This window comes from Giraffa tippelskirchi, chromosome 13 (assembly GCF_054371585.1).
Source record: "Giraffa tippelskirchi isolate mGirTip1 chromosome 13, T2T-mGirTip1v1.2.pri, whole genome shotgun sequence".
Classification (NCBI taxonomy): Eukaryota; Metazoa; Chordata; class Mammalia; order Artiodactyla; family Giraffidae; genus Giraffa; species Giraffa tippelskirchi.
This window is the reverse complement of record NC_137287.1, coordinates 59,636,786-59,649,303: the sequence shown is the minus strand read 5'-3', so window position 1 is coordinate 59,649,303 and position 12,518 is coordinate 59,636,786. Positions and strand designations below refer to the sequence as shown.

The 12,518-nt window shown below is 41.1% G+C and overlaps 1 long non-coding RNA gene and 1 other non-coding gene across 2 annotated transcripts; one reads left to right on the top strand and one right to left on the bottom strand.

Annotated features, from left to right (window-relative positions):
• Positions 1-3,423: 3,423 nt before the first annotated feature.
• LOC145531495 (uncharacterized) lies at positions 3,424-7,497 on the bottom strand. The gene is made up of 2 exons (XR_014072486.1): positions 6,222-7,497; positions 3,424-5,289 (listed from the first exon to the last, which is right to left on the bottom strand). It is a non-coding gene; the product is annotated as an uncharacterized LOC145531495 (long non-coding RNA).
• Positions 6,120-6,192, top strand: TRNAW-CCA (transfer RNA tryptophan (anticodon CCA)). Its single transcript has one exon. It is a non-coding gene; the product is annotated as a tRNA-Trp (tRNA).
• Positions 7,498-12,518: the final 5,021 nt, after the last annotated feature.

Genomic DNA, 12,518 nt, shown 5'->3' with positions numbered 1-12,518 from the left:
GCTTCGTACACATTTATAGGCTGAAAGGGAAAACCAAAGAGAGAGAAGCCAAAAATACATGGGGGTGTGAGAATGGGGCACAGTGGACAAGCTGGAGCAAGAGACTGAAGATCTGGAAAGGAACCAGACTTAAGATAGAATATGGGATGAGGAGTTCACATAAATGTAACCATCTCGGAGAAGACACAGGAGGAAGAGCTCGGTGCTCATTGTGAGGACCAGGCAGGACTCCTTGTAAGAGGTGGCCTTTGATTGGGAAGAGGTAGCCTCTTCTTTGAAGAGGCAGAGAAAAAAGGCATGCAGGAATTGAAAGCCATACCAAAGACCAGAGTGAGAAGGAAAGGTGTGGAGGCACCAAGGGACAGAGTGAACCCAAGGAAGGACACCTGGGATTGGAATGCTGGCACTCTTCATTTTCAGCTACCTCTCTTCTTATTGGATGTCACTGGTTCCACGGAATGAGATGGCTAGTTGAATACAGGATCCTTAATGACTACCCCCTCCATCTATCTGTTCATCTGTAAGTTGGGGCCCTATTTTATTATTTGATTCCCAAGCTCTAAAGAGACACACCTCAAATTTTCTATGAAAAAGAAAAGGAGAGTGAAGAAACACATAGTTGACTTGGTGAACAGAAGAGTATAAGTAGACAAAACCAACTAAAACCTCGGGAGTGAAAAAACTGCACGTGGTTCACTTTGCTAATGTGGAGCTAGGAGTTGAGTCAAGTGACTGATGCAAGAACAGAATCTGGAAAGAGAAGAGTCACAGACCAAACAAGATGACAGCTTCCACCCTGCTGGAATGATATCTTTTTCTAAATGAGAAAGTGGGGGCATTCTTGATGATTACTGTTTACCACCTAAAAGTATGAAATAATCAGTATCTTGGGTCACAGTTTGAAAAACAGTGATTTTAAGAGGCTTTCTTGTCTGTGCAGTTTGAACCAAGGACTTGCTAGTTATCTCCTGTTTTTAGAGAAGACATGAATACTGGGGTTTGGATGTATTCAGAAGACATTTCAGCAAAACATTTCTGTTCTAAACAGATGGCATAAACAGAACCTTCTCAGCTGTTTTCTTCTAAACATTACATTTCAATCCTTTAGCTAAAGTCATATTAAAAATAATAGCAGAAATGGAAATTATTCTGTTCTAAAGATGTTGCTTTAATCAGAAGCCTGCCTCACTCAGTTTCTTGATGAAATTTCATTGTTACTCTATGTTAGCAGCTGGGGAAAGTTGTTTCCCACCCCCAAAAAGTATTTAAACAATAATTATTAATTAGGTGGCAAATTGGTAATCTATGACACGAGCATCAACCAACACCCTATTGAAAATAGGACCGTTAAATGTATATATCTTTCACTGGGAAGATAGGGTGGCAGAGGATGAGATGGTTAGATAGCATCATTGACTCAATGGACATGAATCTGAGCAAACTCCGGGAGATAGTGAAAGACAAGGAAAGCTGGCGTGCTGCAGTCGACAGGGTTGCAAAGAGTTGGACATGACTTAGTGACTGAAAAACAACAACAACAAAGGATAAACATCTCCATTTATGTGGGAAAATCTTATACAAATAGACCTCCAATAACTACACATTATAGATGTATAACTGAAGGGAATGCATTTCTACTTGATGTATATTCTGAGGCAAAGAACTAGAGAGAGCATCTTTCCTTTTTGGGTAGAGTGAAGGAAAGAGTGTGCCTGTAAGTGTATGTGTGAGTGAGAGACAGACAGACAGACAGAAAGACATAGCATGGAATACTGTGTGTGTTTCAGTAAGTGTACCAAAATAGGAATGTCTGTAGTTTGTTCCTTATTATTACAAAATCCAAGGGCATAGACTGGTTCATCTACAGGCCATGATTTTGCTTTTTTTTCCTCCTTTTTAAAAAATTTGACGTAGATCATTTTAAAAGTCTTTATTGAATTTGTTACAATATTGTTTCTGCTTCACATTTTGATTTTTTGGCCACGAGGCACGTGGTACCTTAGCTCTCCAACCAGGCATCAAACCCGCAACCCCTTCATTGGAAGGCAAAGTCTTAACCACTGGACAGCCTGCGTTGCACATCTTAACAGCTAAATCTCCACTTCACATAAGATAATGCACCATCCTGAAACACTGGAAGACCCTGTGAGTCATGGTTCTTAGAAACACCTTCCTGTTTCTATTCCCTGGAATGCCTACCCCTAGCCTGCAACTTACTGGATTTTGTTTCATGCCTTTTGCGGTTCACCCAAGCCTCACATTTTGAAACTATCTCTGAAACCATCTGTCATTGTAATCATAATTTTAGCCGTTCTTCCTCTCAGAAAAAACAAGTTCTTTGTTCATCTCCTTTGTGTATTATTAGAACTGTCTAATGTATTTTCATTCTGAACAGGGACAAAAAAAAAACAAACCGGTCTTTCATTCTTAGAGTCATTATCTTGTTATTAATTTGAACTCCAGTCATTAGAAGTGTATCTCCTTAACCACACAATTAGCAACTTCATCGGTTACCATAAGGGCCTGACCTTTAATCTATGTATTCTTTACCAAGAAAAGTAATACTGAACAGTCAGCAACTGCCCCACTCTGATGCCTGAATGGCTTTTATCATGTTTTAAGCAAAAGCCGTGGATAGGTTGTCATTTTGTGACACATTATTTAAAGCCTAAAGGAACAGGGTGTGAAGAGCCCTACAATTAGAATACAATACGCCTGCACCATCATGGGAACTTCTGCATTAGTTCAGCTTTTCAAAAGTCATCTAAAAGAACTTCTGAGCCCCATGCACCCACACCTCCCACAAACAGTCTCAAAAAGACAAGAGTCATTGGGTTTTGAAAACTGTAAACTCTCATTTCTCCAATTCTACATCAGAAATAAGAAAGCAAATTATTTACATAATTTAAAATACAGCATGATACATGTATATTTAACTTTGGGAATATCGCTAGGTGGCAGCTGGTATTCTAAACATCATCGCACGTTCCAGCCAGTGGAATGGAACACAGATTATTTATAAAATGAAAAATTAGGTGCTCCACATTTAAAGGCCAAGACTTTTTTTCTAGGTCAAAAGAATGAAAATTTTAGCCATCAAAAAAAAAAAAATGCATTTCCAATTCTTGACTATGAAGTAGCAATTATTCAGTTGGTGCTTTTTCCAGCCTTCCCCTCCCCCGTCCTCCCCCTTCCTCTGGCAGCAGGCTCGTGGCATTTTGTTGCCCTTTCATTAAGCACTGAGAGAAAAATGAGGCCAAGGCAGATCATTTTGCTCCTCTTCCCAGCTCTTAAGACCAGTCCAGAGGGACAGACAGGCTGAAACTGTAGGCTTAAAGTAAAATTTTCAGATCATGGCAGATTTTAATGGTCTCTGCTCTCTACTTTCAAAGTATTGAAGATAATGAAGCATTTTTCTTTTCCTTTTTTTTTTTTTTTTTTGGCTTTAATAACCATTCCCATCGCAAAGCACAACTTTTCACTGACCCAGGACGCTCTGGCTATTGGTGTATGTGAAGGAAACACACCGGGCAGAAAGCCCAGGACAGGGGCCACAAGTGACCAAGGGTCCCCAGTGGCCAGGCTCTGAAGTCCATCTGCACGTGCGTGATCCAGATGACACTTCACACTGTCTGTTCCCAGCCACAGACTGAGCACAGGAGGAGTGTCAAGGCAGGTCTGTTCCTGGGAGACACGGGGCAGCTCTGGGAGTCAAGTTCACTCAAAGACCACCCAGAGCTTCCACGTGGGTCTGAGAGGCTTCCACCAACCTTGCCTCCCTCAGGGTCGGGCATGCACTACAGTTGGGCCACTCTTTCAGCCTTTTCTGGCTCCTTCCCATTGTCTCCTGATGAAATCCTAGCTACGTGTCTCCTACGTCTCCTGCAGTGGCAGGTAGGTTCTTTACCACTAGCGCCACGTGGGAAGCCTGTCCCCGCACCTCCCCGCCCCCCTGCCTCAGGATGGACAGGCAGCTCTCTCTGGACTCAGCAGCCCCGGTGGGCTGTGCTGTTGACCCAGTTATGGAAGAAAGGCACCTTGAGTTCCCCTCGTCACTGGCTGACAAATGGGGAGAGCACATGGAATTTGTGAGCTGGCTGTAGCGGGGCTGTGGATATACCCACAATGCTGTGCACAGTGACCATCAGCTGGATGGGCCGAAGAACTCAGCATGTCCAAAGTGGAATGTCCACCCCTTCCTCGCTGCTCTTCTATCTGGGTACCCTCTTCAGTTGGCAGTGATATAAAGCTGTACCCCTAAACTTGTCCCCTTAGAAACCCAGGGTTAGGACCTGTGGTACTGTTAGAACTATCTTCAGGAGAATTATGAGTGAGACATTTGTTAGGATTGCTTCTCATAGTTCTTCTGTGGCAAAACACATTTTGAGTTCCAAATACAACAGAGTCCAAATAAACAGAGGAATATGATCCATTCATAAGTTGGGTAATAGCTGTGCTAATGATGTGGGATATATCCTCATTTAGAAAATTATCATTATCATTAATCAGTTAGAGTTATTCATTCGTATAGCTTGGTATATTTGCAGCTCAGCTGGATTTCTTTTAGGTCTTTTGTGGGTTTAGCAGTAAGTTCTTGATGACATTTGTTTCTATGAATAATGTTGCTTTGTGCTCTTACAGGGCTTCCCAACTAGACATTGGGACATCAAATAAAATTTGGAGGCAACTTTACACATGAATCTAACGCAATGATCCTCCAAGTGTGGTCTCAGGACCTGTAGCATCAGCATCATCTGGGAATTATTAGAAATGCAAATTATCAGCCTGACTCTATACCTCCTAAATCAAAATCTCTTGGGGTGGAGCCTAGAATTGTGTTTCTAGGTGATTCTGATCCAGGCTCAAGTTTAGAAACCACTGATCTCCTCTCTCTATTGTCTTTAGGCTGGGATTATATTAGATCAGTTAAAAAGTTCATTTGTGTTTTTCTGTAACGTCTTATGGAAAAACCCAAATGAACTTTTTAGCCAACCCAGTATCAATCATGGATCAATTAAACTGTTTTAAATGTCCTATATGTAATAATCCCTCCGGAGAGTACAAAAGTGACTCCAAGAATGAGTTTCATTAAAAGTTTTCAATCAAGTTGGGGAAACTCACACACATGACATTAACAGAAAACTAATAGGATAATAAAAAATGAAATGTGTGCAAATTAAATGAGTGAGTGAAAGTTGCTCAGTCGTGTCGGACTCTTTGTGATCCCATGGACTATACAGTTCGTGGAATTCTCTAGGCTAGAATACTGGAGTGGGCAGCCATTCCCTTCTCCAGGAGATCTTCCCAACCCAGGGATTGTACCCAGGTCTCCTGCATTGTAGGAGGATTCTTTATCAGCTGAGCCACCAGGGAAGCCCAATCAAATGATACCAAAGAGAGGGGAACCAGAAATTAACACAACATTGTAAATCAACTATACGTCAATAAAATAAATAAAGACAAAAGAGACTTGTGTTACCAAGGGGGAGGATGGGAAGGGGAGGAATGGATTGGGAATTTGAGATTATGAGATGAGAACTACAATATTATATAGGCGATGAATAAACAGTAAGGTCCTGGGAACTTCCCTGGTGGTCCAGTGGCTAAAACTCCACCCTCCTAATGCAGGGCCCAGGTTCAGTCCTTGGTCAGGGAACTAGAGGGCACGTGCCGCAAGGAAGACTGAAGATCCTGAATGCCTCAACTCAGACCCAGGCAAGCAGATAAATATCTGAACAAATATTAAAAAGGAGACAAAGTCCTACTCTATTATAGCACAGGAAACTATATTCAATGTCCTGTGATAAATAATAATCGAAAAGAATATGAAAAGGTATATACACTTGCACCTGAATCACTTTGCTATACAGCAGAAATTAACAGCATTGTAAATCAACTATACTTCAGTAAAATAAATTTTAAAAAGAGCGGGGGACCATATTTATTGTACTTTATCTATTTTGGATATGATTCAATATTTGCCTTATGAATATATATTTATTGATGGAAAGGTAGAACATTCTTCTAGGAAAAAGAGAAAAGTAGCAACAACCTTTTTTCCTGGACCCCAAGAATCGGGTTAGAGGCAAATTTAATTGTGATCTCTAAACATACTTTGCTCCCTGGTGGCTCAGAGGTTAAAGCGTCTGCCTCCAATGCGGGAGACCCAGGTTCAATCCCTGGGTCAGGAAGATCTCCTGGAGAAGGAAATGGCAACCCACTCCAGTATTCTTGCCTGGAGAATCCCATGGATGGAGGAGCCTGGTGGGCTACAGTCCATGGGGTGGCAAAGAGTCGGACACGACTGAGTGACTTCACTTTCACTTTCAGTATCAAAGATAATGACGGCTCCACAGTCTTTCTCAGTAAACCATGCCAGCATCTTACCACTGTGAAAGCTGAATGTTTTTTCATGCCCAGCTAAAATCTTTCCATATCGACTAGAAAAATAAAAAAGTTCTTCATAGCTAATTCATAATTGACACTGCGAGGCAGTGGGATGGAAAAGCATTTCATAAACTCCGAAATGTTATACAAAAGGAATATATCTGTTATTATTGTAATTATTTTTATTGTTTGATGTAAAGAGTTGCACTGCTTCTGCATGAGAGTCTTAATGATATTTTTGATTCTCAAATGACAATACGAGAAGGGAAGGTTCACATTCAGCTTAAAATTTTAAAAAAATCTATTTTCTTATTCCTTCTGTAGATGTGTCTGAAAACGTACAACAGGCAAATCAAAAGCCCCAGGCTTTCTTTTGCTCTTCAGATGATATTTTTTTAAGTCGCTGAAATGACATAAAATCAAATCCCTTTGAAAGGTGGATGGCCTCACATATAATTCTATTAGACCTGATTCTAAAACTGAAAAAGGAATAATTTACTCACTTTTGATGATCATTAATTCTCTTAAGTTACAAAAGTACCATTTAGTAAATTATCTTTTCTGGGGCACCCAATGACATCATAAAGGGTTGAAATGTTAAATCACCTTCAAAAAGTGGTCAGTTTACCCCCTAATCAGTGATAAGATCCATCCAACTAACTTTTTTTTTTTTTTCCAGTGCTGGAGTCTGATATACATAAAGACTATTATAGACTGTTAAATTCATCCTGAACACCATAGTCAGGGTGGAGGAAGGGGAGCCCTGAGGAAAGATTTTAGAATTTCCCTAGTAACTAAGTAAAGGAATGCTACAGTTTTCAAATTTTTGAATCATAAAATTGTTCAATAACTGCAAAGTCATATTATCCAAATGCTGCTATTTCTCTTTTGTTGGCCAGGCTTTACGATGCTAAGAAAGACATCTAGTCTCATATCTCCTTGATTCTAATTTATGCTTTCAGGCTGAGTGGGAGCATATGGTTTTAAATTTTATAGTTTGGTCTAGGGGAGAATCTTGCTGAATTTTTTTTTTTTTTTTGACAACCATGAACTTGGTAGGAAGTCAATAGCCTTGTTCACGAAGAGTCTGCAGGGGGTAGGTATGTATACTAGAACGGGAAAGGTTGAGAATTCACTGCTACATTGAGATTGGGCTCTCTGTGCTCAGGGTGACAATATTAGGAAGATAAATTCCCTCCTTCACCTTCAATGGACACCTTTACCTCTTCCTGCAATCTTCACTCTAATGTCAATTTAGCACTCTTACCCAAAAGTCATAAATTAAGTTCTGGTCATGAGCTACATTATCATTTTTCCAACAAACCAATGACTAAAAACTCCCCCAAGAGTAATAATTCATCAATAAAAACACACATACACAACTTCTCTAGTGGTCCAGTGGTTGAGAATCTGCCTGCCAATGCCAGGGACATGGGTTCGATCCCTGGTCCAGGAAGATCCTACATTCTGAGGGGCAACTAAGCCCATGCACCACTGAGCCTGTGATAAAAGTCCTTGAGCTGCAACTACTGAGCTCTCATGCTGTAGTTACTGAAGCCTGAGTGTATAGAACCTGTGCTCTGCAGCAAGAGATCCACCGCGTTGAAAAGCCCGGGCACCACAACTAGAGAGAAGCCCCCGCTTGCCACAGCTAGAGAAAGCCCACACACAGCAAGGAAGACCCAGCATGGCCAAAAATAAACAGTAATTTAAAATAAACACACATCGGATACAATGGACCTGTAATTAGGTCCATACGTAGAGGAATAAGGCAGAGATTTCACACTGTCAGGTAGAAGGGAGCCAGGGTGGGTCCTGCTCCCATCCTTCACATAAGTTTCTCCAGTTTTCAGCTTGTACGTCCATATCTGACAAATTTCAAGGAAAAGCTCTAATCCTCATTGGCAAGAAATGTTAAAGACTCCCATTAAGGGGACAAAATTGAAGATGACAACTTCAAGTATGGAAGGTAAGGGACATTTTTTTTTCCAATGAGAATTGACTCATTGAAAAGGTGGGGATCAGAAGGCTGGGCAACAGTGAGGGGCTGCCTGTGGAAGGAGCCAAGGGTCTGCATGACCTCTGGAGGGCTTGGAAGAAATATCCAATTTTGTCTCCTCCTCTTCCCCTATCATCTCCCTCCTCCCTCTCCTGCCTTCCTCAGTCTGAGAAGTGAAAGACTCTTTGCGAACCCATGGACTGTAGCCCACCGAGCTCCTCTGTCTATGGAATTCTCCAGGCAAGAATACTGGAGTGGGTTGCCATGCCTTTCCCCAGGGGATCTTCCAGACCCAGTGACTGAACGTGGGTCTCCTGCCTTGCAGGCAGATTCTTTAACGTCTGAGCCACCAGGGGAGCCCCCTCCTCATTCTAAGTTGTTGAATAAGAGATTTCTTGTGAAGGTATATTTTCTCTGTTACTTCAAGCATGGCAGCCTCTTTGGGCAGAACGATGAGTCTGTCCTGCAGCAATCAGTGGTTCCGAGAACCCTTCAAAGCCTGTGTGTGATGATAGAAAGAGGAGCCAGAGCTGGGCGGAGAGAGTGGTAATGAGCATCCCTCTTGTTTCTCCTGAAACCTTCATCATGTGGATCCATGGGCCCTGTGGATTGAGAAGGGGGGAGAAGAAAGAGCCTTTTCTAATTTTAGATTAAATTTTTGTTTTTCATCCATATTTGATTGGGAAAAAAAAAAGATATGGGGGGGAAAAAAGAAAAGAAAGTATACCCAGGAAGGCAGTGAAATATTCACTTAAAAGTCCCAAGTTGAATAATGTGCAAAACATTTTTCAAACATCTTCAAAAAAAAAATAAACCCTAAAACCAAAACTAAATCTTTGGTGTTGCTGGCGCCATTGTTTAATTAGTCACATGAAGAAATTTACCTGAATGGGAATGTCACACATTCCTTCTTTAACAAGATAACATTCCCCAATATATTTTTAGTTTTTCTCTTCAAGAAGTCAATATCACAAACTATAAATACACAGTGTAATCTTCTGCCAATAAAATGAGGTCAGCTTTCCTTTGGGTCTCTTTTAAACCTTGAGATCATTAACTCCAAATCCCCTCACCTACTTGAAGAACTTACCTCTTCTCTATTTTGGGGGTGGGATGGGGGGGCACCGAGGAATTTCAGTTCCAAATGAAACTCTTTGGTCTTCCTCAGGCCTAAAAATATTCCTTATAGGAGGGATCATTTTGGAATTCAAATTCCATTGAGGAGCTGGGGGCTGTGCGCAAGAAATAGGAAGAGATATTAGAGCAATGAAATAGATTCCTTTTATCCCATTAGACAAAGAGAATGTCAAACGTTGAGAAACTTAGGAGCAGCTAGTTGTTTGGCTGAGGGCACAACTAGTTACAATACCTCCCTCTAAAATGTGCCTTCTGTATTTCAATCTATAAAGTTAATGCCCAATTAAAAAAAAAAAAGGAGGCAGATTCTAACGAACGCCTATTAATTTCCCCATAAAAAATAAGAAACACCTAACTCTGCCTTGAGCAAAAGCAACCAGCCAGATGTAACAAGAAGTTTCTCCTAGGAAATGGGATATTGTGTCAAATCAAACACTCAGTTTAATAGAGTATCACCAAAAATACTAGGTATGTATTACCAATTTGCAAGAAATGGAACACAACAAAATACTATTAATGCTAAAACAACATATTTTAATCTTTCTCTGATGATTCAAAGTGTTTCAAAATATTTCATTGCCTCTAGGTCACCATTCTGAATCTCAATTTTCACTGCGCCCAGTGAAGCGTGGTTGTATCAATTAAACAGAGGTTTCCATTTGACAGGATGTTCTACCAACTAGCTTTAAGAACACAGGCATATTTCGACAATATTGTGGGTTTGGTTCCAGACAACTGTGATAAAGTGAATGCTGTAATAAAGTGAGTCCCACAAAATTTTTGGCTTCCTAGTGCATATAAAAGTTATGTTTGCACTACACTGATCTATTAAGTGTATAATGTGTGTTTAGTCACTCAGTCGTGTTCGACTCTTGTGACCCTGTAGACTGTACCCTGCCAGGCTCCTCTGTCCATGGGATTCTCCAGGCAAGAATACCGGAGTGGGTTGCCATTCCCTTCTCCAAGTGTATAATAACAGTATGTAAAACAATGCACATACATACCTTAGCTTTAAAATACATTATTGCTAAAAAAAAAAAAAAAAAAAAAAACCACCATAATCTGACAAGTTGCCGCAAACCTTCAATCTGTAAAAAACTGCAGAATAAAGCAACATGCAAAACCTAGGTCTGCCTGCATATTGCTTCTACTGGGTGGGTACTAACATGAATTCTAATCAGTTGGATTTTTTGCATTGCATGCTGGTTCACTGGTTCAATGCCTCAAAGGTTATTGGCTTCAAGTGGTCTGAATGATAAAGTTTTGGGGAAAGATTATTCAGACACTACACATTAGGAGGAATGGAGAGAGAAGGAAAAGTTCTTTGTGTTCATTCTTCCACCACTGTTCTTGCAGCCCTTTTATCAGAAAGGTTTCCAGTTGCCAACATCTCATACTTCTAGAGCCCCACTGGATGAAAAGTCTGCTAAGAAGTTCACTATCTGGCTATGAAATCCAACTGCAGTTTAAAGCCATCCTGAGTGGCTGGAGAGTTTTGGAGCCTGTAGCGGAATCCTGACAGCTTCATGTGTATGCTGATAACCACAGCCTTGGAATAAAGGCGTGTTGATGCTAATCCTTTTTCAGTTTGGGTCACATGAGGTGACAGCTCCTGGTGCTAATTGAAAAGGAAAACGATAATTCAATGCTACAATAGTTTGCACCGACTTCATGCTTTTTCATCCAGGAAACATTTTTTTACAGAGGAAAATAATCTAAGGCAACTTCCCCTGGGGCTTGGGGTCAATCTCTATCTCTGAAAAGGCCAGACAGTACCTATGTGATGACAGCACCTTCTGCAGATGGATCAGAAATACCCAAGGAGGGAAAATGTAATATTCAATCTTATAAAGATGGTAGAACTGCCCTGAAATAACACAGGCTAGAGATTCAAGAATATTCTTATAATCTCAGCTTGGTTCTCCATGTTGGACAAGTCTCCTAGTTGGAACCTTATCTGTCTCCCTTGTAAAATGCAGGTAATAATTTATTGTGAACATTTGTTTTCTTCTGAGGAGAACTCAAAGTATTTTAAATGCTCAGTAAATATTTACGGAAGATGAACACAGTCTCACAACTCTGATGAGAAGTACAATGTCAAACAGAAACTAGTGGGCTGTGATGGACTGGGTGACTTGGATGACTGATATGTAGAAGGCCATAGTTGTGATGTGCATCTGTCTTAGTCTGCTTGGGCTGCTATAACAAAAATACCATGACCGCAGACTGGGTGGCTTAAAAACTAAGCACTTATCTCTTATAGTCTGGATGCTAGGAGTCTGAGACGAGCGTGCCCACAGGGCTTGGTTCACAGTGGGGGCCTTCCTCCTGGTTTGCAGATGGCTGTCTTCTGACTGTCTCTCACAAGGCTGAGCGAGATCCTCTCTCTCTTGTCTCTTCTTAAAAGGACACTAATCTCGTTCATGAGGGCTCCACCTAATCACCTCCCAAAGGTCTCACCCCTAAGCACCATCACATTGGCGCTTACAGCTTAAATATATGAATTTTGGAGGGAGACACATTCAGTCCACGGCAGTATTAAACTGGATTTGGAGCTTTTCCGTACTGGAAAGATGTGTTGGCTGAGTCTTTGGTATGCCAACCAAGCACAGTACATTCATACACAGGGGTGATATGGTGGCTCTCTTGTTGTTGTTGTTGTTTTTAATAGTTACTTATTTTCGTTGCATCAGCCCTTAGTTGCAGCACACAGGATCATTCATTGCAGGGTACAGACTCTTGTGGTGCATGGGCTCAGTAGTTGAGGTACATGGGCTTAGTTGCTCCACAGCATGTAGAATCTTAGTTCCGCCACCAGGGATCAAACCCATGTCCCCTAGATTGCAAGGCAGATTCTTAACCACTGGACCACTAGGGAAGTCCCCTTATTCTTTGTTTTCTAACATATCTGAAAGGCAGAGCAGTGAAATGACACTTCAACATGGCAGACAGGGCAGTTCCGAACCAGAGGGTCTTTGCCACAGTTTCGCCAGGA